General features: G+C 37.4%; 1 protein-coding gene across 7 annotated transcripts in view; it reads right to left on the bottom strand.

Moving 5' to 3' along the window:
• RAP1A (RAP1A, member of RAS oncogene family) overlaps nucleotides 1-21608 on the bottom strand; it is an 82347-nt gene that overhangs the window by 27637 nt on the left and 33102 nt on the right. For 3 of the 7 annotated variants that reach the window (XM_086391816.1, XM_086391813.1, XM_086391815.1), the window contains exon 2: nucleotides 9513-9580. The exons of 3 other annotated variants lie outside the window; for them this stretch is intronic. The gene's annotated coding sequence lies outside the window, so the exon portion shown is untranslated. Of the gene's footprint in view, nucleotides 1-1347; nucleotides 1439-9512; nucleotides 9581-21608 lie in introns of those variants that run through there. One more of the 7 variants, XM_086391819.1, reaches the window with a different exon arrangement.

The following is a 21608-nucleotide window of genomic DNA, read 5'->3' as shown; positions in this document are numbered from 1 at the left end:
TCTGTACCAAGTAGTCCTTTCATTTCTATGGGGTGCAAAAAAGCTAACTATTAAACACAAGAGACAGATCCCCATATCCCTAACCCCCTTTCCAGGCTCCCAGTGATTCTCAGTCTGGGGATTGCTGTCATTTTAATAAGAGGCAAATTCATCATCTCTCTTATCCAAAAATGTGTATCTTTTTAGAGGGAATCCTAATATAGCAAGGCTCATTTATGCTTCCCAAATTGCCTCCTAGGGCAATAGCATTTGGGGAAACGCACTCAGACGTGGCCAAATTATTTTGGGTATTCTATAACAACAAAATATTTGGCCCCCGTTCCTCAACTTGAGGAGCAAGACAGTCAACTTACAAAGTTATTTTTCACGTGTTTTGTAAGCACAGAAAATCGTTTTCTTTACACCAAACAAGTACCATGGATTATAAATGTATACACATATGCACACATGCAAATACAATAATAATATAGCTCAGATAAGGAATCACATACAAATACCAATGAGGAATAATGTAGATGAATATTTTCTTTTTAAAAGGGGTTAGTTCTAACTTATTACTGCCAAGTTAGAAAACCACTACGTTCTTCCAAGCAAATCCCATGCCTTTTTATGGAAATCTCCTGTGCCCTGCACTCCCAACACAGCACCAGAAAATTTCTCACTCTGGTTAAGACTCCCCGACAAATAAGGAGGATAAGAATAAACATTACACTATGCTTACATTTTAAGTCAATCTTGAATCCCTAACACTATGGCCCAAGTTATAATATAACAATTTTTTCATGCTTCAAACTTCAGTAAAACTACTTCTAAATTTCACAAAATAACTTAATGATTTTCCCTGTGATACAAATAGACCTGCTTTTACTGTTTTTAAATATTTAAACTAATTACAAGATGAAATGATTTCTCCTGTACAACTGAAGTTATGAAACAAAATTCATTAAAGGAAATTTAGTTGTGACAAGAAATTTTGGATAAAAAGTGTTTTACATTAAGGAACACTGAAACTTTTTAACAAGCAGTTATACTGTTGGTTATATTTAAATATTTACAGAAGCTGTGAATATTTTAAATCTGACAACTGACCACAAAATACTGGGGATGGGTGGGGATGGTGGTAAGTAATATGGAAATGATGGTAAGACTTAACTTTCTAAAATAAAAAACAACGTTCCTCATAATACATCATAGTGGAAAGTCAATCGTTTCTGTAACATGAAGTCATAGTACTATCCCACTGAGAGATTATCTTCCTTGATACTTTCTCCTCTTGTTTTTCTCAAGACTAGTACTTTGGGGGGAGGATATATATGGGGATAAAATAATCAGACATAATATACTTACAAATGAAGTTTATAAATTAGTCTTCACATTCTAAAACCAGGTAACTCAGCTCAACAGTACTTTCTTACCCCTTACCAAATGAAAGAAGATAAGCTCCTGGAAATAGAAAAGGCAAGCTGGAACTCTCAAAAAGAGTAGACAATTAGTCACTGATTTGAGTAAAATCTGACAAAAGGCAATAAATTCAACAAGCAGCAGAACAAAAGCCAAAGAAAATAGAATTAAGAGGATCTATAAAACACTGTAAAATAAATGTAATATCCTTAAAGAAAACCGTGAAGCTATTAAATCTACATAAAAGACCCTGGAGTGACTTGCCTGGCAGTCCAGTGGTTCAGAATCCGCCTACCAATGCAGAGCACAAGAATTTGATCCCAGGTCTGGGATGATCCCACATGCCTCGAGCAACTACGCCCAGACACAACTACTGAATGTGTGCTCCAGAGCCCTCAAGCCGAAACTATTGAAGCTCACACTCCTACAGCCTGTGCTCCATAACAACGAGAAGCACCCCTGCTTGCTACAACTAGAGAAAGCCCATGCAAAGCAATGAAGACCCAGTGCAGCCAAAAAGTAAATAAATACATTGTAAAAAAAAAAAAATTAAAAATTAAATTATGCAGAAGTGGTGTTGTATGACTTCTGAAGCTAGAAAGGGTGCGAGAAATTCCTCCTGGATCTCTATTTGAAGTCTGAAGTCATGCCTTTGGGCCCAGAGTTAAAAGGCTGCCCTGAAGTGGCCACTTTGGAAAAACCACAGAGATGGACAGAGCTGCCAGAGGAGCCCCAGCTGTGAGACCTATCAATAAAGAAGATAATTCCAGACAGCCACCATTTGACTGCATCACTCAGAGGAGAGACCTTGGGCCAGATCTTCCTAGATGAGTCATTCCCTAATTCCATACTCAAGAAACTATGGACGATAATAAATGGTTACTGTCTTGAAGTGAAAGCCGCTGCATCCTGTCTCTTTGTGATCCCGTGGACTAGAATTCTCTAGGCCTGAATACTGGAGTGGGGAGCCTTTCCCTTCTCCAGGGGATCTTCCCAAGCCAGGAATCAAACCCAGGTCAGATTCTTTACCAGCTGAGCCACAGGGAAGGCCATTGAATACTGGAGTGGGTAGCCTGTCCCTTCTCCAGTGGATCTTCCCAATAAAGGAATCAAACCAGGGTCTCCTACATTGCAGGTGGATTCTTGACCAACTGAGCTATCCGGGAAGCCTGGTTACTGTCTTAAGCCACAATAATTTGAATGGTTTGACTACTAAAAACAGGAGGTAGAAAGGAAAAAACAAAAGAACAAAGAACAGATGGACAAACTGAAAATAATGGATAACCTAAATATCATTAATTACATGAGTACATATTCAATAGGAAAAATGAAAATTAAAATGCAAAACAAAACATATATATAGCAAAAGTTAACAGAACCAAAGGAAAACTAGTCAAACAAAAAATCAGGATTAGATTTTAACAAATTCAATAACTGAGAGAAAAGGAAGACAAAGTCAGTAAGGATATATTAAGGATTTGACCAAATAATGAATCAACTTAATTCAGATGACATATATAAAACACCACACCCCAAACCCAGCAACTGCAAATTACACATTTTTCTAAATTGCATATGGATCATTTATTAGAACAGACAATACTGGGCCATAAATCAGGTTTAAACAAATTTCAAAGGACTGAAATCATACAAAGTGTACATTCTGACCATAATGCAATTAAATTAGGAATCAATACAAAAATATAATTATATAATCTCCAAATGTTTTTAAGTTAACACAATCCTAAATAATATACAGGTCAAAGAAGAAATCAGATGGAAAGTAAAGGATCAGAGCTAAATGATAATAAAAATATATATCAGCAAAAATTATAGCTAAGTATTTGATTATCACTGTAAAATAAGTACAAAAATCTGAAAATAAAACTGTGATTATCTCAACCTTTTAGTTTGGGAGAAGACAGAAAGGAAGGCATGTTAAAAGTCTTTCTCTTCTTGGGAAGAGCATAAAGATACTGAGCCTCTCTTTTTCCATATACTGAAAAAATATAAATAAAGCATGAAAAATATAATATCAATAACTAAATCACATATAACTTAAAAATCACTAGAGGAAAAACAAGCACAGAAAACTTGACCAGTGCCAGAATCACAAAGTGAAAACTAAACAACACAAAAGAAAGGTAAAGAAAAGAGTATAGGAATAAGACAAAATAAATCAGTAATCCCAATAAAAAGAAATCCTAAATCCTAATTCTGCAAACCACAAATGATACAACTTTATTCTATGCAGATTATGATGACAAACTTAGAAAACAATACACTTTTCTTGCATGTAGCAAATCTTCTAGCATGCTATATTACTAGCTGGCTTTGTCTTTTCTTGTTAAATACTGAATTCAGTATTTTAGCAATACTGAATTCAGTATTTAACAACAGAATGCCTGAACTACAGTAAGCGTTTCTTTTGTGGCAATTCACTCTAAAAACATCTCTAGATACAGTCATCTATTCCTTTGAACTCTATACTCACTAAACAGAGTACATTCCATTTCTGGATAATTTTACATTGCTGTTTCTCTGTACTGGCTACTTGTTGGGCCCCTGCCTCTGATGCTAAACAGTATAAAGAGAACTCTCCCAGGCTACGCTCCTTCAAATATTTGAGGACAGCTATTTCCCCAACCATAACCTCTTTTTCAATAAGCAGTCCTATTCCTTTTTCAAATGATGGTTTCAAAATCTGTATTCATTCTGTTTCCTCTGCAAAAGTTTTAGGTCTTCAGTTTAGTTCAGTTCAGTCACTCAGTTGTCTCCGACTCTTTGTGACCCCATGAACTGCAGCATGCCAGGCCTCCCTGTCCATCACCAACTCTCGGAGTTCACTCAAACTCATGCCAATCGAGTCGGTGATGCCATCCAGCCATCTCATCCTCTGTCATCTCCTTCTCCTCCTGCCCCCAATCCCTCCCAGCATTAGAGTCTTTTCCAATGAGTCAACTCTTCGCATGAGGTGGCCAAAGTACTGGAGTTTCAGCTTTAGCATCAGTCCTTCCAATGAACACCCAGGACTGATATCTCCTTTAGAATGGACCGGTTGGATCTCCTTGCAGTCCAAGGAACTCTCAAGAGTCTTCTCCAACACCACAGCTCAAAAGCATCAATTCTTCGGCACTCAGCTTTCTTCACAGTCCGACTCTCACATCCATACATGACCACTGGAAAAACCATAGCCTTGACTAGACGAACCTTTGTTGGCAAAGTAATGTCTCTGCTTTTCAATATACTATCTAGGTTGGTCATAACTTTCCTTCCAAGGAGTGTCTCTTAATTTCATGGCTGCAATCACCATTTGCAGTGATTTGGGAGCCTAGAAAAATAAAGTCTGACACTGTTTTCACTGTTTCCCCATCTATTTCCCATGAAGTGATGGGACCAGATGCCGTGATCTTCGTTTTCTGAATGTTGAGCTTTAAGCCAACTTTTTCACTCTCCTCTTTCACTTTCATCAAGAGGCTTTTTAGTTCGTCTTCACTTTCTGCCATAAGGGTGGTGTCATCTGCATATCTGAGGTTATTGACATTTCTCCCGGCTTTAGGTCTTACATTCTCTTAAAAGTAATATATGCTAATTAGTACTATTAGCAGGCATTATGAAAAGGCTTATAATAAAAAGAGCAGTCACTGTATCTCCTTGTGTGTGTGCGTGCATCTGTGTGTTAGTCATTCAGCCATGCAGAACTCTTTGTGACCCCATGGACTGGAGCCTGCCAGGCTCCTCTGTCCATGTGATTTTCCAGGCAAGAATACTGGAGTGGGTTGCCATTTCCTTCTCCAGGAGATCTTCCCGACCCAGGGATCGAACCTGGGTCTCTCACATTGCACCCAGATTCTTTACCATCTGAGCCATCAGGGAAGCTCTAAACCTTAACCTATTTCCAACTTCTAGTTCTTTCTCTGAGTGTTCCCCATACTTCTGAGTAAGATATTTATACTACTATCTCTTGATTTTTAGTTTTAGATATTGCTATTATGGTAGGTGAGAATTCTAGCTCTCTTAACACAGAGCAAAAGAATATACTAAGATTACATTTCCTTTTTCATATAATATGTGTTTATTCTGGAATTGTCTACCAACATTTTCTACCCAAACTTGCCAGATAATCTATCAATATCATACCCTTCTCTCCCCTGCTGCCGTCAAAATCCTTCCTGGAGCTTGCTGTAATCTGTACCAGCTGCTCTCTAGGCCTGCAGATGTCTATCAGTCTAGGACTTTGTTATGTGTTGGTGTGCTTCAAAGTGCCTATCTACAGAGGTTACCACCACTAATTCTTCTTTTCTTTTGTCTATGGTTTTATTTTCCCCAACACCACAAAGGAATGCAGTTCCAATATTATCATATCTCACAAATTTTCAAGAGAAGCTAGAACTCTAACGTTTGGGAAAGCTTCCAGTTTAAGCTAGGATTTAAACTCAAATTATTTGTGTGTGTGTGTAAACACACACACACACACACACACATATATAAAAAATATGGAGAAGGCAATGGCACCCCACTTCAGTACTCTTGCCTGGAAAATCCCATGGACAGGGGAGCCTGGTGGGCTGCAGTCCATGGGGTCGCTAAGAGTCAGACACGACTGAGTGACTTCACTTTCACTTTTCACTTTCATGCATTGGAGAAGGAAATGGCAACCCACTCCAGTGTTCTTGCCTGGAGAATCCCAGGGACGGGGGAGCCTGGTGGGCTGCCGTCTACAGGGTCTCGCAGAGCTGGACACGACTGAAGTGACTTAGCAGCAGCAGCAGCATATATAAATATATATATGTGTATATATATTTTTAATTGGAGTATACTTGCCTTACAATGCTGTGCTGGTTTCTGCTGTAGAACAATGAGAATCAGCTATATGCTTACATATATTCCCTCCCTCCTGAGCCTCCTATCCCTTCTAGGTCATCACAGAGCACTGAGGTGAGCTCCCTGACCACTATTATTTCTACTGCTCCTCCAGAAAATAAGGAAGTTGTCCCTATAAGTCAGCATCTTTTTTAAGTACACTGTCTAAATCAATTGAACAGTGTGAATATGAACTACAGGGCTGGTGACAATATTTTTTTTAAGAGAAAGAAAGAAAACACTATAGATCATTTTCAGTACTGTGTCATTACTTTTTTGAACCAGCATCGAAAACGTAAAAGAAGAAAAGCTTTTAAAAGCACAATGTCTCCACTGCTTCTCAGGTTCTTACATTTCTTTGAGGGCTTCCCAGGTGGTGCTAGTGGTAAAGAATCTGCCTGCCAATACAGGAGACATAAGAGACATGGGTTCAATCCCCGGGTCAAGAAGACCCCCTGAAGGAGGGCATGCCAATCCACTCCAGTATTCTTGCCTGGAGAGTCCCGTGGACAGAGGGGCCTGGTGGCTACAGGTCACAGGGTCACAATATCTCACAAAGAGTGAGACTGAAGCGACTTGACACAGTACATTTCTTTACTAAATGACACTTCCTTCTTTATATATTAAAAAGGATCATAAATACTACCATTCTAAAAGAAACTCATTCATCAATTATCCCCAAACAAGTTTTTACTAAAATTTTTAATAAATTATGACTGAGACAATTATTCCATTCGTTGTACCCTTGATATTCTCTACAAATTCAAAGTAAAGGATTAAAATGTTTAATCCAACCATATTACTTTATCAAGAGTAAAATTTCTGGCAAATTTGACCAGTGGTCTTGAAAGACTTAATACTAGTATGCAACAAATGCAATAATCTACCATTTGAAGTTATTCCTTAAAAAATGTGTTAGTAAGTATACATGTTTCGTTTACAATAATCTTTGTAGCATCTGTAGTTACATCTCTTTTATTATGGTCTCTCTTCTGATGCATCCTAGTAAATCTGTTAATTCTATTAGTCTTTTTCTAAAAATCAACTTTGGCTCTGTTGACTCTTCATTGTTGGCTTCTTTTATATTTCTTTAATATCTACTTTTATGTCTATTATTTCCTTCTTTTCTTTATTCTGTCCTTTTTCTAATTTAGATTGAATGCCTGGCTCTTTCATTTTCAGCCTTTCTTCTTTTCCAATGAGTATCTCAGAGCCTCAATCTGGGATCTCTTTCTTCTACCCAAAGTGTATCTTTTAGAATTTCTCTTAATGATATTCTACTGGTGGTAAAACATTTTAATTTTTCTGAAAACTTTATGTACCTACATTCTTAAAAGATATTTTAACTTTAATAGTTATTTATTCTCAGCACACCATAGTTATTCTTTTCTTTTGGTTTCAGTTTCAATTTTTCCTTTTAATAAACTAGTCTAATAGTAGATCTTTTGAAGGTAATCTGTCTTCTCCTTCAGACTATTCCTGATTTTGTGCAAATTTAACTATGACATGTTTAGGTATTGGTTTTTCCTCTCCTGTTTAGGATACACTTCTTGAATTTATGCCTTTTTGAAATTTTAGAAATTCTCAATTATAAACTCTTCAAATATTATTTCTACTCGACTTTTCTTCACATCTGTATTCTGCTTTGATAACTGTTAGATCTTATGCTTTTCTTGTATTGGTTAAGGTTAATATGAGACTGGGCTGATACAGTAAGAGATTCTACTATGGCTTAAACAAAATTCAAATTTTTTTCCTCTCTCACGTGACAGTAGAAAGGGACAGTTCAGGACTGGTTTGGCAGCTCAGCAGTCTGAGAACTGAGCTCTTGTACCTTGTTGCTCTGTCATCCTTAGAGTACTGCCCTGTGCCACAGAGCTAAACAGTCCACTACCATGCCCACATTCCAGTCTATGGGAAGGAAGAGGATGGAGCTGGCGCATCTCTCTTCTTACAGGCATAAACCAGAAAGCTAAAACCTACGCACACAGAACTTCTACTTGCATCCAAATTGCTGAAACTGACACACAGTCAGAAAGACACTGAGATGGAAGCTATAGCTGGAGAGCAAAGCTTCCGACTAATAGTGATTACTCAGATGGAAAAAGAAATCAAGGGAATTTAGCAATCTCTGCCCCAATTTTCAAATTCTCTTTTCTTCTCTTACATATGCTTTATCTGTGTCTCTGCATTTTGCTTAATTTATTTTTCAGGTCATCTTCCAGCTCATGAATTCCCTAATCTATTGTTAAACCTATCTATTGAATTTAAAACTTGTATTTGTATTTTTCATTTCCAAAAGTTCTTTTATTCATTTTTTCTCAAAGCCATTGGTAATTGTTCATAGTCATTCTCCTTCTCACAGCATTACGGTGAAATGTTCAGAAGTCTGAACTTAGGATCCATACTGCCTGACTAGAATCCTGCTCTACTATTTACTAAACTCTGACTAGAACACTGACTACGAAGAATCTGGGAATGACACTATTAAACAGAATATGGGAGACTATCACTCTATCCAAAAATATTCCCTAAAAAAAAAAAAAAAAAGGAGGGAATACCTATCTTCTTTTAGCAACAGAGTAAATCATCATAAAGTACATCAGAGTGGACCGCTTTTTATATGTAGTATAATCTACTTAGATGAATATTCTTCAGCAACTGTTATCATTACAGGCAAATAAAACATTTGTAAACCATGAAGAAAATTTTATAGGCAGTGACTAATACTTTCTATGTTGCCCCCAAAAGATTTTTCTTTAAAAGATAAGTCTTACTAAGTTAACTTTACTAATCTATGCTAAGTATATCAATTATAGAATCCTGATGTCAGAATCTTGACATTTCCATAAATAGAGATATTTACTCTAATGTTATTCCCTTAAGGGCACTGCCATATAAATTACATAACCATAATATGAAAATTTAAGACTAACACTAAAGCAAGTCATAGCAAATTAAAAAAAAAAAAACAAAAACATGAATTTAAAGAGGCTTCCCAGGTGGCGCTAGTGGTAAAGAATCTGCCTGTCAATGCAGGAGACATAAGAGACCTGGGTTCGATTCATGGGTCAGGAAGACCCCCTGGAGCAGGGCATGGCAACTCCAGTATCTTGTCTGGAGAATCCTATGGACAGAGGAGCCTGGTGAGCTACAGTCCATAGGGCTGCAAAGAATTGGACATGACTAAAGTGACTTAGCATGCATGCACATGAATTTAAAATAATTTCTAGAGCAAAACAGCATACCTGTCACAAATTTCTGAAATCTTTAGAGACTTCACTTCTTAAAACCAACAGAAATGTTGTGATCTCTCCTAGAAGGGAAAGTAAAACGATGTGACCAATAACCTCTATAGAGCATTTTATCATGTACAAAGCTCTTTATGTTTTAGTTTACCATATCAAAACTGTATATGATTTCCCCCACTATAAAGATAAGGAAACCATCTAAGGTTTAACTTGAGTTAACGACTTACGTGCAAAGTAACTAGGAAGCTCTATTCAAACTTATCCTGACAGTAAATGCCATTCTCTTTCCAATGTATTCTGCTTTGTTACATAACAACAACAAAACAATATTAACAGCATATATTTACTGAGAACTTACCACATGCCAGGCACTACCATGAAAAATCCTCACAAAAGTCTTAATGAGGTAGGTACTATAATTTGCCCAAACCACACATCCAGTAAGAGAATCCACACTTCAAACTTTGGCAGCCTGGATCCCAAGTTCACACTCTAAAACGCTAAATCACCTCTACTCTTATATGTGCATAGATACTTGTAAATACATGGAATACCTCTGGAAGGAAACTGAGGAATTAGGGGACAAGGAAAGATTTTTACTGTATGCCTTACATACATTTCTTGAAGGCAACAAAGGGGTTGGGGTAGGAATTCACTACAGATATGGAATTTCATGGGAAAAAAAGGTGTAGATTCAAGATAATGAAAAGCCTAATAAAAAAATTATTTTAAAAGAGTCCAGGTGGTTTGAGCATTTACAATGAACAGCTGGGATAAAGCTAGGGGGAAAGAATGAGTACATATGTGGTTTAAACAGTGATTAGGCTAGCAAGCTACCAAAGACCCTGTAAGATAAAAGACCTGAAATTTCCCTATTCCCTATCAGAGGAAGAAAGCCACTTAAGGTTTTTCAACAGATAATTCGAGGGAAAAAAAGATTAAAAAAAAAAAAAATCTCCCAACTTCTATGAGAAGTGTGTAGGTAGGAACAAAGGATTGAGAAATTGGAGCAGGAAGTCCAGTCAGGAAAACAAAGAATGGGGCTGGAATTTGAGACACAGAGAGGGTTAGCCTTAAAGTAAGGGGACATAGTTCCGCAACACTGTTGTGAACACCAAGTCAGATAAATCATATATATAGCACTTAGCACAGTGCCTGGCTAAAAAACAACTACTACACTTTACTACTACTTCACTGCTTTACTACTGTAATTAGAGTTACTGGTATTTGGAAAAGAACTGTGGAAAGGTAATGCAACACAAGAGTGCACAGCACTGTCAGATTAGGAACCCCAAATCAGGAGGCAGCATAATAAAATTTACTGATTCTGAACTTTATTGAATTGAAGGGTCATCAGTTCTCTGAAAACTGTTAGCACACAGAGAGAAGAGGAGACAAAGGAACCCAAACTAAGAACCCCTGATCAAAAGAAACCCCTGGCATATCTGGATCCCTGTGTGAGCCTGGGAAAGTTATTTGTTAATATACAATTTCCTTATTAGGGAAACAAAGCTGGATTAAGATACTGGTTCCTGATAATTAAACAAAATAACATATTTTAAGTAGGTACAAAATGCTTAAAACATGGGAGAAATTAAATGCTTTCCCCTCCTAAAGTAAAAACACAGTATCAACATTTTGGTTTGATGAAAACACTGCCACATTAGAAAACCACTGCTCAGATTCTAATTTACTAGTCTGTTTGCTTTAAGAACTTCAAATCTATCTTAGCATGGCCAGGTTGTCATGAATTTCTGATTTGCAGAAACTCTGAAGGTTCCTGTGGGCAGAGCATTGGCTCTGTGACAAGAAATAACACACACACAGACACCTTTGTCTTCAAAATTTCCTGTTGAGGACAGTCTTAGTCCTAACCAACTTCTTTATATTTGAGATAAGAGGAGTTCAGAAGAATATAATAAGGAAATTATTTAAAGCTTGCTTTCACGAGACAATCAATTTGATCAGGTCTAAAAACGGACCATTAAATAAGAACTAAACTTAATCAGGGGATATTGTGTTTTGTGTATAATGCTAAGAAATACACAAAAAATACATAAAATAAAAATCACTGCTCTAAATATGTCAATATGCTTTTTCACCAGTAGTGTCAAATGCTGAGCTTTCATATAAAAGGGATAAAGTGGAAGCAGCAATGATTCTTGAGTGTACTATTCCCACCAAGACCCAAATTGGAGGTAAAATTACATGCAAAATTGGAATATAATTTGAGACAAATGCAAGATTTCAAAGAAGTTTTTTTACATTAAATTGAGAAAGTCTACCCCCAAAAGTCCTTGCCAAATTATTACCTAGGAATCTCCATTTTAATAAAAAATTTAGAAGACTCTGAAAAAAAATAAATAAATATTGATTTTTAGTTTCTAGGATTTTTATATTGAAGAAGAGTAACACTGGGTGAGAGATTTCATTTTCTTGTAATGGAACCAAATGGGGATTCTATAAATGGGAGATCCTAATTTAGCAATTAAGAGTTATGAACTGCTGAACCACCTAGGTTTATAAATGGAATTCATGGTAAGAATCAGTTCCAAACATTCTTTTTTTGTATGGCCATGAAAACCCTAACAGATTAAGCTACCATAGGTTTATACCTAAATCACTGCAATAGCCTCTTACCGAGTCTCTTCACATCCAATTTTCCCCTCTCCACTCTTCCTCCCACAGTGAAAATAGAATGATCTTTATAAAAAAGACATATTTCATCATGTTAGTGACCCTCCTCCCAAATCCCTCCGGTTAAGATACTTTAGTGATCTGCCACCACCCTTTAGGATAAAGTCAAAATATGTTGACATGGCCTGCAAGAGTCTGCCACAGTTTGGTCCCTAATTCCCACACTAGCGTTATCTCACAATGTGCTCCCTCTTCGCTCTACATGCTCCAGCCGAACTGGCTTTATACCATTTTCTCCACTGTGCCATGCTCTCTCCTGACAGACAGTGGTCAGCTGGTAAACTATTCTGGAGAAAAATAAAGCATGAAAGGGGGTACAGGGAGTTCACAGGGCATGAAGATTTGTAGTATGAAAAAAGTGATATTCGAGTAAAGACCTAAACGCAATGGTAAAGAAGAGAGTCATGTGGACATCTGAAGGAAATGGCAAAGTCTTGAGATGCCTGGTGACATCTATAGAGAAAGGAGGGCACCCTAATTAGAGGGCAATGATGAGAGGATTAGTAGGAGGTAAGGTAAGAGATGAAACAGCTAAATATGGGCTTTCAGGCCATAAGGACAGTGGCTTTTACTTGGTATGACAAGGTAAGTCACAGGACAGTTCTGATCAAAGGATGACAAGTTCCCACTGAAATTTTAGACAGATTTCTCTAATCTGTTGTGTGGTGAAAGGAAGGAGGAGATCAAGGGCAAAAGCAGGGAGAACTATTTGAAGGCAAATGAAACCCAGAAGATGGCAACATGGACCAGTGGAAATGGTAAGAATTAGTTATCTTCCAGATACATTTAAATACAGGGCCTAAAAGGAGTGAAGAGTTAGGAAGAAAAAAGCTACTAAACAATTAACAGAAGACAGATACCAAACAGAGAACATCAAGCAGGATAAACACCAAAAAATCTACACCTAGGAATATATTCAAACTGCAGAAAATCAAAGACAAAGAGAAAATGTTGAAGAAGCCAGAGGGGGGAAAACACAACTTCTAGAGGAGCAAGGATGAGAATTACATGAGATGTCTCTTCAGAAATTACACAAAAATGAGAAGAATAAAGTGAAATGTTTAAGCATTGAAAGAAAAAACCCCCACAAAGCTACAATTCTGTAAATCCAGCAAAATTATATTTCAAATGACAGAGAAATACAGACTTTCTCAAACAAAATTTCAGGGGAATCTGTTGTTTTATATATCTGCTCTGTAACAAATGTTAATAGAAGTTCTTGAAAAGAAGAGAAATAATTTAAGCCAGAAACTTGAAACCAAATAAGAATATATGAAGGTAAAATTAAATCTTTTATTTTTCTTGTTCTTAACTGATCTAACAGATAATAATTTGAAATAACAGCAGTAATGAATTAGATGATTACAGCTGATGGATAAATGAATGACAGCAATGTTATAAGGGATTTTAGGAACTGGAAATAACTGTTATAAAGTGCCTGTATTATCTGTGAGGTAGTATAGTGTTACATGAAACTAGACTTGGATTAGTTATAAATGTACATTTCAAATTCATGGGCAATCACTAAAAAAAAGTGTAACTGATATGGTAAGAGAAGAGAAATAAAAAATGCTCAATTAAAACCAGAAGGTAGCAGAAAAAGAGTAGAAGACAAGAAACAAGGGCAATGAACAGAAAACAGTCACACCTATGGTAGCTATTAATCCAGCTACATTAAAATCATTAGTCAAAAGTCTAAATACACCAATTAAAACAAAGAGGTGTCAGAGTAGATCAAGAAACCCACTTTGAATGTAAAGACACAGATTAAAAATAAAGAGGTGGAGCAAAATATACTCTGCTAATACTAATCAAAAGAAAGCTGGAGTAGCCATATTAAGTTCAGAGCAAGCTGACTTACGAGCAAGGAAAATTATCAGGGATAAAGAGAGGAATGTATAATGTATATTAGTATCCATAATGATAAAGTGGTCACTTCTCCAAGATATAGCAGTCCTCAAGGGCTTCTCTTGTGGCTCAGCTGGTAAAGAACCCGCCTGCAATGCAGGAGACCTGGGTTTGATCCCTGGGTTGGGAAGATCCCCTGGAGAAGGGAAAGGTTACCCACTCCAGTATTCTGGCCTGTAGAATTCCACGGACTGTGTAGTCCATGGGGGTCATAAAGAGTCAGACACAACTGAGCGACTTTCATGAATGAATGAATGAATGAATGTGTATGTGCCCAACAACAGTGTCAAAATACATGAGGCAAAAACTGACCAAAGAGCAAGGAAAACAGATGAATCTACCATTACAGCTGGAGAGGCTAACACCCCTTTATTAGTAATTGGCAGATACAGCAGCAGAAAACAGTAAGGACACGGCTGAACGGAACAACACTGCCAATCAATTGGACCTGACTGATAACTTTACAATACCTCATGAACAACAAGATATATATTATTTATAAGGGCATATGGAACATTTAAATAGATAGACCATGTGGGACTTCCCTGGTGATCTAGTGGTTAAGATTCGGCACTTGCAATGCAGAGGGTCAGCGTGGGTTTGATCCCTGGTCAGGGGAACCAGGATCTCATGTGCTAGTAGGGGGGCGGGGGAAAGACAGACCCCATAATCTAGACTATAAATAAGTCTCAGTAAATTAAAAGAAATTTAAGTCCACAAAGTATTTTTTCTGACCAGAGTGGAATCAATAATAGAAAGACATCAAGAAAATCCCCAAATATCCAAAAATTATAACATATCTCTAAATAATCCTTGATTCAAGGAAGAAATCAAAAAGGAAATTAGAACAGAATTAAAATACTAAACAAATGAAAATAAATATAACATATCAAAATTTGTAGCCCAGAAATAAACCCTTATATAAATGATCAAATGAATTTTGACAAAGGTATTAATACCATCCAATGAGGAAAAGGCAGTCTTTTCAACATATGTATTGGGAAAACTAGATATTCACATGCAAAAGAATTAATTGGACTCTGGCCTTACACTATATATGAAAATTAATTCAAAACAGATCAAAGACCTAAAGGTAAAAGCGAAACTATAAAACTCTTAGAAGAAAATAAAGGGGAAAGTTTCATGACACTGGATTTGGCAATTATTTTTTGGATATGACATCAGAAGTACAGACAACAAAAGCAAAAACTGATGAATTGAACTACATCAAAATTTAAAACTTCTGTGCATAAAGAGACACAACCAACACTTTAAAATGGCTACCTGGAAGAAAGTACTTGCAAATCATATATCTGATAAGGGCTTAATATTCAAAATAAAAACTGCTGAAACTGAACAACAACAAAAAAAGCCCAAACAAAATGGGGAAAGGACTTGAATAGACACTTCTCCAAAGATGATACACGGATGGATAATATATACATGTAAAGATACTCAACATTGCTAATTATTCAGTTCAGTCACTCAGTCATGTCCGACTCTGCGACCCCATGGACTGCAGCACACCAGGCCTCCCTGTTCATCACCAACTCCCAGTTTTTACTCAAACTCATATCCATTGAGTCAGTGATACCATCCAACCATCTCATCTTCCATCGTCCCCTTCTCCTTCTGCCTTCAATCTTTCCCAGCATCAGGATCTTTTCAAATTAATTGGTTCTTAGCATCAGGTGGCCAAAGTATTGGAGCTTCAGCTTTAGCATCAGTCCTTCCAATGAACACCCAGGACTGATCTCCTTTAGGATGGACTGGGTGGATCTCCTTGCAGTCCAAGGGACTCTCAAAAGTCTTCTCCAACACCACAGTTCAAAAGCATCTTCAGTGCTCAGCTATCTTTATAGTCCAACTCTCACATCCATACATGACTACTGGAAAAACCATAGCTTTGACTAGACTGACCTTTGTTGGCAAAGTGATGTCTCTACTTTTTAATAAGCTGTCTAGGTTGGTCATAACTTTTCTTCCAAAACTAGCGTCTTTTAATTTCATGGCTGCAGTCACCATCTGCAGTGATTTTGGAGCCCAGGGAAATAGTCTGTCATTGTTTCCCCATCTATTTGCCATGAAGTGATGGGACCAGATGCCATGATCTTAGTTTTCTGAATGTTGACTTTTAAGTCAACTTCTCCATTCTTCTCTTTCACTTTCAAGAGGCTCATGAAAAGGCTCATTTACCTTTCATGGAAAGGTAAATCAAAACCATAATGAAATACTGCTTTATATTCATTAGGATGGCTATTACAAAAACAAAACAAATGAAGAAACCAGAAAACAAGTCTTGGTGAGGATGTGGAGAAATTACAATCTTTGTGCACTGCTGGTGGGAATGTGGAAAAAGGTATGGCAATTCCTCAAAAAAATTAAAAATACAATTACCATATAATCCAGCAATTCCACTTCTGGGTATAGACCTAAGAGACCTGAAAGCAGGGATTCAACCACATATTTATAGTATACTCATGTTTACAACAGTATTATTCACAATAGGACAAAAGTGCAAACAACCCAAGTGTCCATCAATAGATGAATGGATAAACAAAATGTCGTATGTTCATGGGGCTTCCCTGGTGGCTCAGAGGTAAAGAATCTGCCTGCGTATGCAGGAGACCCCAGATGGATCCCTGGTTCAGGAAGATCCCCTGAAGAAAGAAATGGCAACCCACTCCCGTATTCTTGCTTGGGAAATTCCATGGACAGAGGAGCCTAGTGGGCTACAGTCCATGGAGTCACAAAAGTCGAACACGGCTTAGCAACTAAACAACAACAAACAATTGTATGTACATACAATGCACTATTATTCAGCTTTAAATGAAACTGTGATACCTGCTACAACATGGATCAATTTTGAGGCTATAATAAGTGAAATAAGCCAGTCACGAAAGGACAAATACTGTATGACTCCACATGTATGAAGTATCTATAATAGTTAATAATCAAATTCATAGACAAAAAGTAGAATGGTGGTTGCCAGAGGGAGGAAATGGGAATTAGTGTTTAACAGATATGGAGTTTCAGTTTGGGAAGATGAAAGTAAGTTCTGGAGATGGATGAACAATTTCACAAAAATGTAGATGTACTTAGTGTCACTAAACGATACACTTAAAAATGGTTACAGTGGTAAATTTTATGTTATGTGTATTCTATCACAATTTAAAAATAATGTAATTCACCATGCTGCTGCTGCTGCTAAGTCGCTTCAGTCGTGTCCGACTCTGTGCGACCCCATAGACAGCAGCCCACCAGGCTCCCCCGTCCCTGGGATTCTCCAGGCAAGAACACTGGAGTGGGTTGCCATTTCCTTCTCCAATGCATGAAAGTGAAAAGTGAAAGTGAAGTCGCTCAGTCGTGTCCGACTCTTAGCGACCCCATGGACTGCAGCCTAGCAGGCTCCTCCATCCATGGGATTTTCCAGGCAAGAGTACTGGAGTGGGGTGCCATTGCCTTCTCCCAATTCACCATACTAAGTTAAAATAAATCATAGAGAGAGGTGCCAGCAAAGAAAGACCAGATGCAACAGCCGTTAAGGTAAGGGGAAAGCCAAATATGTGGTTTCTTGGAACAAAAAGAAACTATTTGAAAGAAAAGGAACTGATCAACTGTTAAATGCTGTTGACAAGTCAAGTAAGACGAGGATTGCGAACTGACCACTGGAGGTCACTGGAGACTTGATGAACCATTTCAGTGAAATAACCTAGGCCAAAAGCCGGACTAGATTCAAGGCTGGGAGATGGCAAACTGGAAACATTAGATGACTTTTTCTGAGGCGTCTGCTTAAAGAATAGAGAAATGGGGTGGCCACTATGACAACGCAAAGAGGATGTGGGTTCAAAAGGGGTTTTATTTATTCTATTTTTACAGTACGTTAGAAGTTCAGTAAGTCAAACACTTAAGAACTACTTAGTAACGTTTGTCCAGAATGAACCATTCTCAAGACTAGCTTTACTGCTTGACACTAGAAGGTACAGAGCTGCAATTCTGAATCTTGCTTCCCTCCACCTCTCAAAAGTATGCTATCTTATTTTTCCAAGGTCATTAAATTTTTTTTTAGTAAAACTCTTTATCAAATAATACTGCTGGGCTGGAAGAAGCACAAGCTGGAATCAAGATTGCAGGGAGAAATATCAATAACCTCAGATATGCAGATGATACCACCCTTATGGCAGAAAGTGAAGAGGAACTAAAAAGCCTCTTGATGAAAGTGAAAGTAGAGAGTGAAAAAGTTGGCTTAAAACTCAACATTCAGAAAACAAAGATCATGGCATCCCGTCCCATCGTGGAAACAGTGTCAGACTTTATTTTTTTGGGCTCCAAAATCACAGCAGATGGTGACTGCAGCCATGAAATTAAAAGACGCTTACTCCTTGGAAGGAAAGTTATGACCAACCTAGATAGCATATTCAAAAGCAGAGACATTACTTTGCCAACAAAGGTCCGTCTAGTCAAGGCTATGGTTTTTCCAGTGGTCATGTATGGATGTGAGAGTTGGACTGTGAAGAAGGCTGAGCGCCGAAGAATTGATGCTTTTGAACTGTGGTGTTGGAGAAGACTCTTGGGAGTCCCTTGGACTGCAAGGAGATCCAACCAGTCCATTCTGAAGGAGATCAGCCCTGGGATTTCTTTGGAAGGAATGATGCTAAAACTGAAACTCCAGTATTTTGGCCACCTCATGCGAAGAGCTGACTCATTGGAAAAGACTCTGATGCCGGGAGGGATTGGGGGCAGGAGGAGAAGGGGACAACAGAGGATGAGATGGCTGGATGGCATCATGGACTCGATGATGAGTCTGAGTGAACTCCGGGAGTTGGTGATGGACAGGGAGGCCTGGCGTGCTGCGATTCATGGGGTCGCAAAGAGTCGGACACGACTGAGTGAACTGAACTGAACTGAAATGTACAAAAATTTAACTATCTTTTTTGATCTGTATCCAAACATTTTGTTACAATAGATAACACTGCAATGAATCTGTGCATACATTTTTATCCAGAGTTACCATTTTTTCTTGGGGTAACATTTTCAGATGGATCATTATTAGTTTTAAGGTTAGGAGCTTTTTGAAGGTTCTTCATGGAGATAAGTAGTTTTATCAACTTACATTCCCATATCAAGAATACGTGGGTCTTGGGAATTCCCTGGTGGTCCAGTGGTTTGGACTCTGAGCTTCCACTGCAGGGGGTATGGTGTCGATTTCTGGTCAGGGAACTGAGATCCCCTAGGCCTCCACGTGGCCAGAAAAAGACAAAAAGTCCTAGTTTTCCCTAATAATCTTCCCTAAAAGCTTCAACGTAAATTTGCTCATTACAATTTAAATGTTCTTATTTGTCGGCTGTATCATCAAAGATGCATTATGCTGTTTTTAGTTTAAATTTCTTCAATTAACTAGGGAGGTTAAAATATTTATCAAGTCACCTCTTTTTTCTTTTGTGAACTGCCTATTCTCATTTGTTTTCAAAAAAGTTATTTTTCCTGTTATGTTTATTGATTAGGGACAGTCACTCTTTTGCTTACTGCAATTTTTCCCTGTAGGTGTTATTTACTTTTAACTTTTTATCATATTCAAGTAAATTTTTGTTAATCATGTTAAATCTGCATTTTCCTTTGCCATTTTTCCCTTTCACAATTTGGTTTATAACTACTAAGGAGTGCATATGGGTGAATTAAAGCAAAAGACTGGCTTTAGGAGTGAAAGTTCTGCTGTAAGGAAGTCAGAAAGCTTCTGGTTTATTGGTCTCTATTTAGAGTAAAATTTATAAATGTATATGCAATAAATAAATAAGTATATAATAAAATTTGGTAAAGGCAACAGGACTTGGATTCAGAACATCTGTAATTAGGTGCTGGCTCTACCAGTTAGCAGCTAAAAGACTTTGGACTTCTTAACCTTACTCAACTCTCCTAAGCTATAAATAACAGCATTTCTGAGGGCTTACCATATGCCAAGCATGACTCCAGGAATTTCACTCAATTTGTCAACTTATTTAAATACAACTCTATGATATTATAATCACCACTTTACATAAGAGAAAACATGTAACCTAGAGAGGTTAAATAAATCATTAAAATTCACACACAATCAGTAAATGGCAGAACCAGGATTTGAATCTAGGCTTTCTGACTCCAGTGCCCTCATCCTGGCTCCTCATCACTCTATTATATGATCTCTTTCAACTCTAAAATGGGAATGATATCATTCATCTCATAGGTGTGGGGAAAGGAGGAAAGGAGGCAATATTCATGAAAGAATTTTATTGTGTAAAGTGGCAAACATGAGGAAGAGTACTATTAAAGATTCTTGTTCTGAATATCAGCAAGAAATCAGAAATACTTTATGACTTAATAAAACAAAAAAGATGGGAAATTCTTTACCACATACACTGAGAATTAAAATCCTTACGGTAACCTGTTAAAAGTACCATGGAGATAGCCCTTAGGCTCCAGCTATCTGGCTGGAAAAAGTCTGTCTCAGGCTAGAAGAATATACAATTTATTCCATGAAAATGACAACATAAAGCATGATCCCAAATTAGTTAAATATGCACGTTCAGAAGCCCTCTGAAAACAAGAGACTCAGTTTGTCTTTCTCCCTTAGTCTTGCCACTGCTTCCTCTTCTGTGTAACAGATATAGCTTATATCCCTCATGGTGTTATACCATACCTACCCACTTCCTTTTTCTATCCAAATCCTCCAAGCCCTGTGGGGTGCATTTCAAGTCCCAACTTCAAAGTTCTATCCAGTAACTCATGCCTATAGTCTTCTTTATCTAACCTCTTATTACAAAAACTACTTAAGTCTTCAGTTATGTATTCTATTGCTAAGATAGAACTCACATACCGTAAAATGGTTTAAATTACATTCACAAGGTTGTACAATGATTCACCACTACCTAATTCCAGAACATTTTCACCACTCTAAAAAGAAAACCCCCATGTCCATTATTTACTTACTCCCCCATTCCCTACCCCTAGCTTCTGGCAACCATTAATCTACTTTCTGCCTCTATGGATTTGACTATTCTTAGAGTTATGAAACAACAGAAATATATGACCTTTTATGTCTGGTTTCTTAATGTTTTTCGCGGTTCATCCCTGTTGTAGCATACATCAGTACTCCATTTCTTGCTATGGCTGAATATTCCGTTGTATGGCTACACCACATTTTGTTTATACATTCAATGGTGAGTTGCTTCCACTTTTTGGCTATTATGATCAATAATGTCATGAACACAATGTACAAGATTTTATGTGAACCTGCTTACAATTCTCTTGGGTTATATACCTAGAAGAGAACTGCTGGGTCATATGGTAACTCTAAGTTTAACTTATTGAGGAACTTCCAAAGTGTTTCTCACAGTGGCTATACCATTTTATATTCTCACCACATCCTCGTCAACAGTTGTTACTGCCCATTTTTTTTGATTACAGATATCCTAGTGAGTGTGAAATGGTATCTTATTGTGGTTTTGATTTACA

The sequence above is a fragment of the Bos grunniens genome, chromosome 3, assembly GCF_055505025.1.
Source record: "Bos grunniens cultivar Pamir isolate PY7600 chromosome 3, Bosgru_T2T1.0, whole genome shotgun sequence".
Taxonomy (NCBI): Eukaryota; Metazoa; Chordata; class Mammalia; order Artiodactyla; family Bovidae; genus Bos; species Bos grunniens.
The sequence above is the reverse complement of the archived record's forward strand: the minus strand, read 5'-3'. Positions and strand labels throughout refer to the sequence as shown.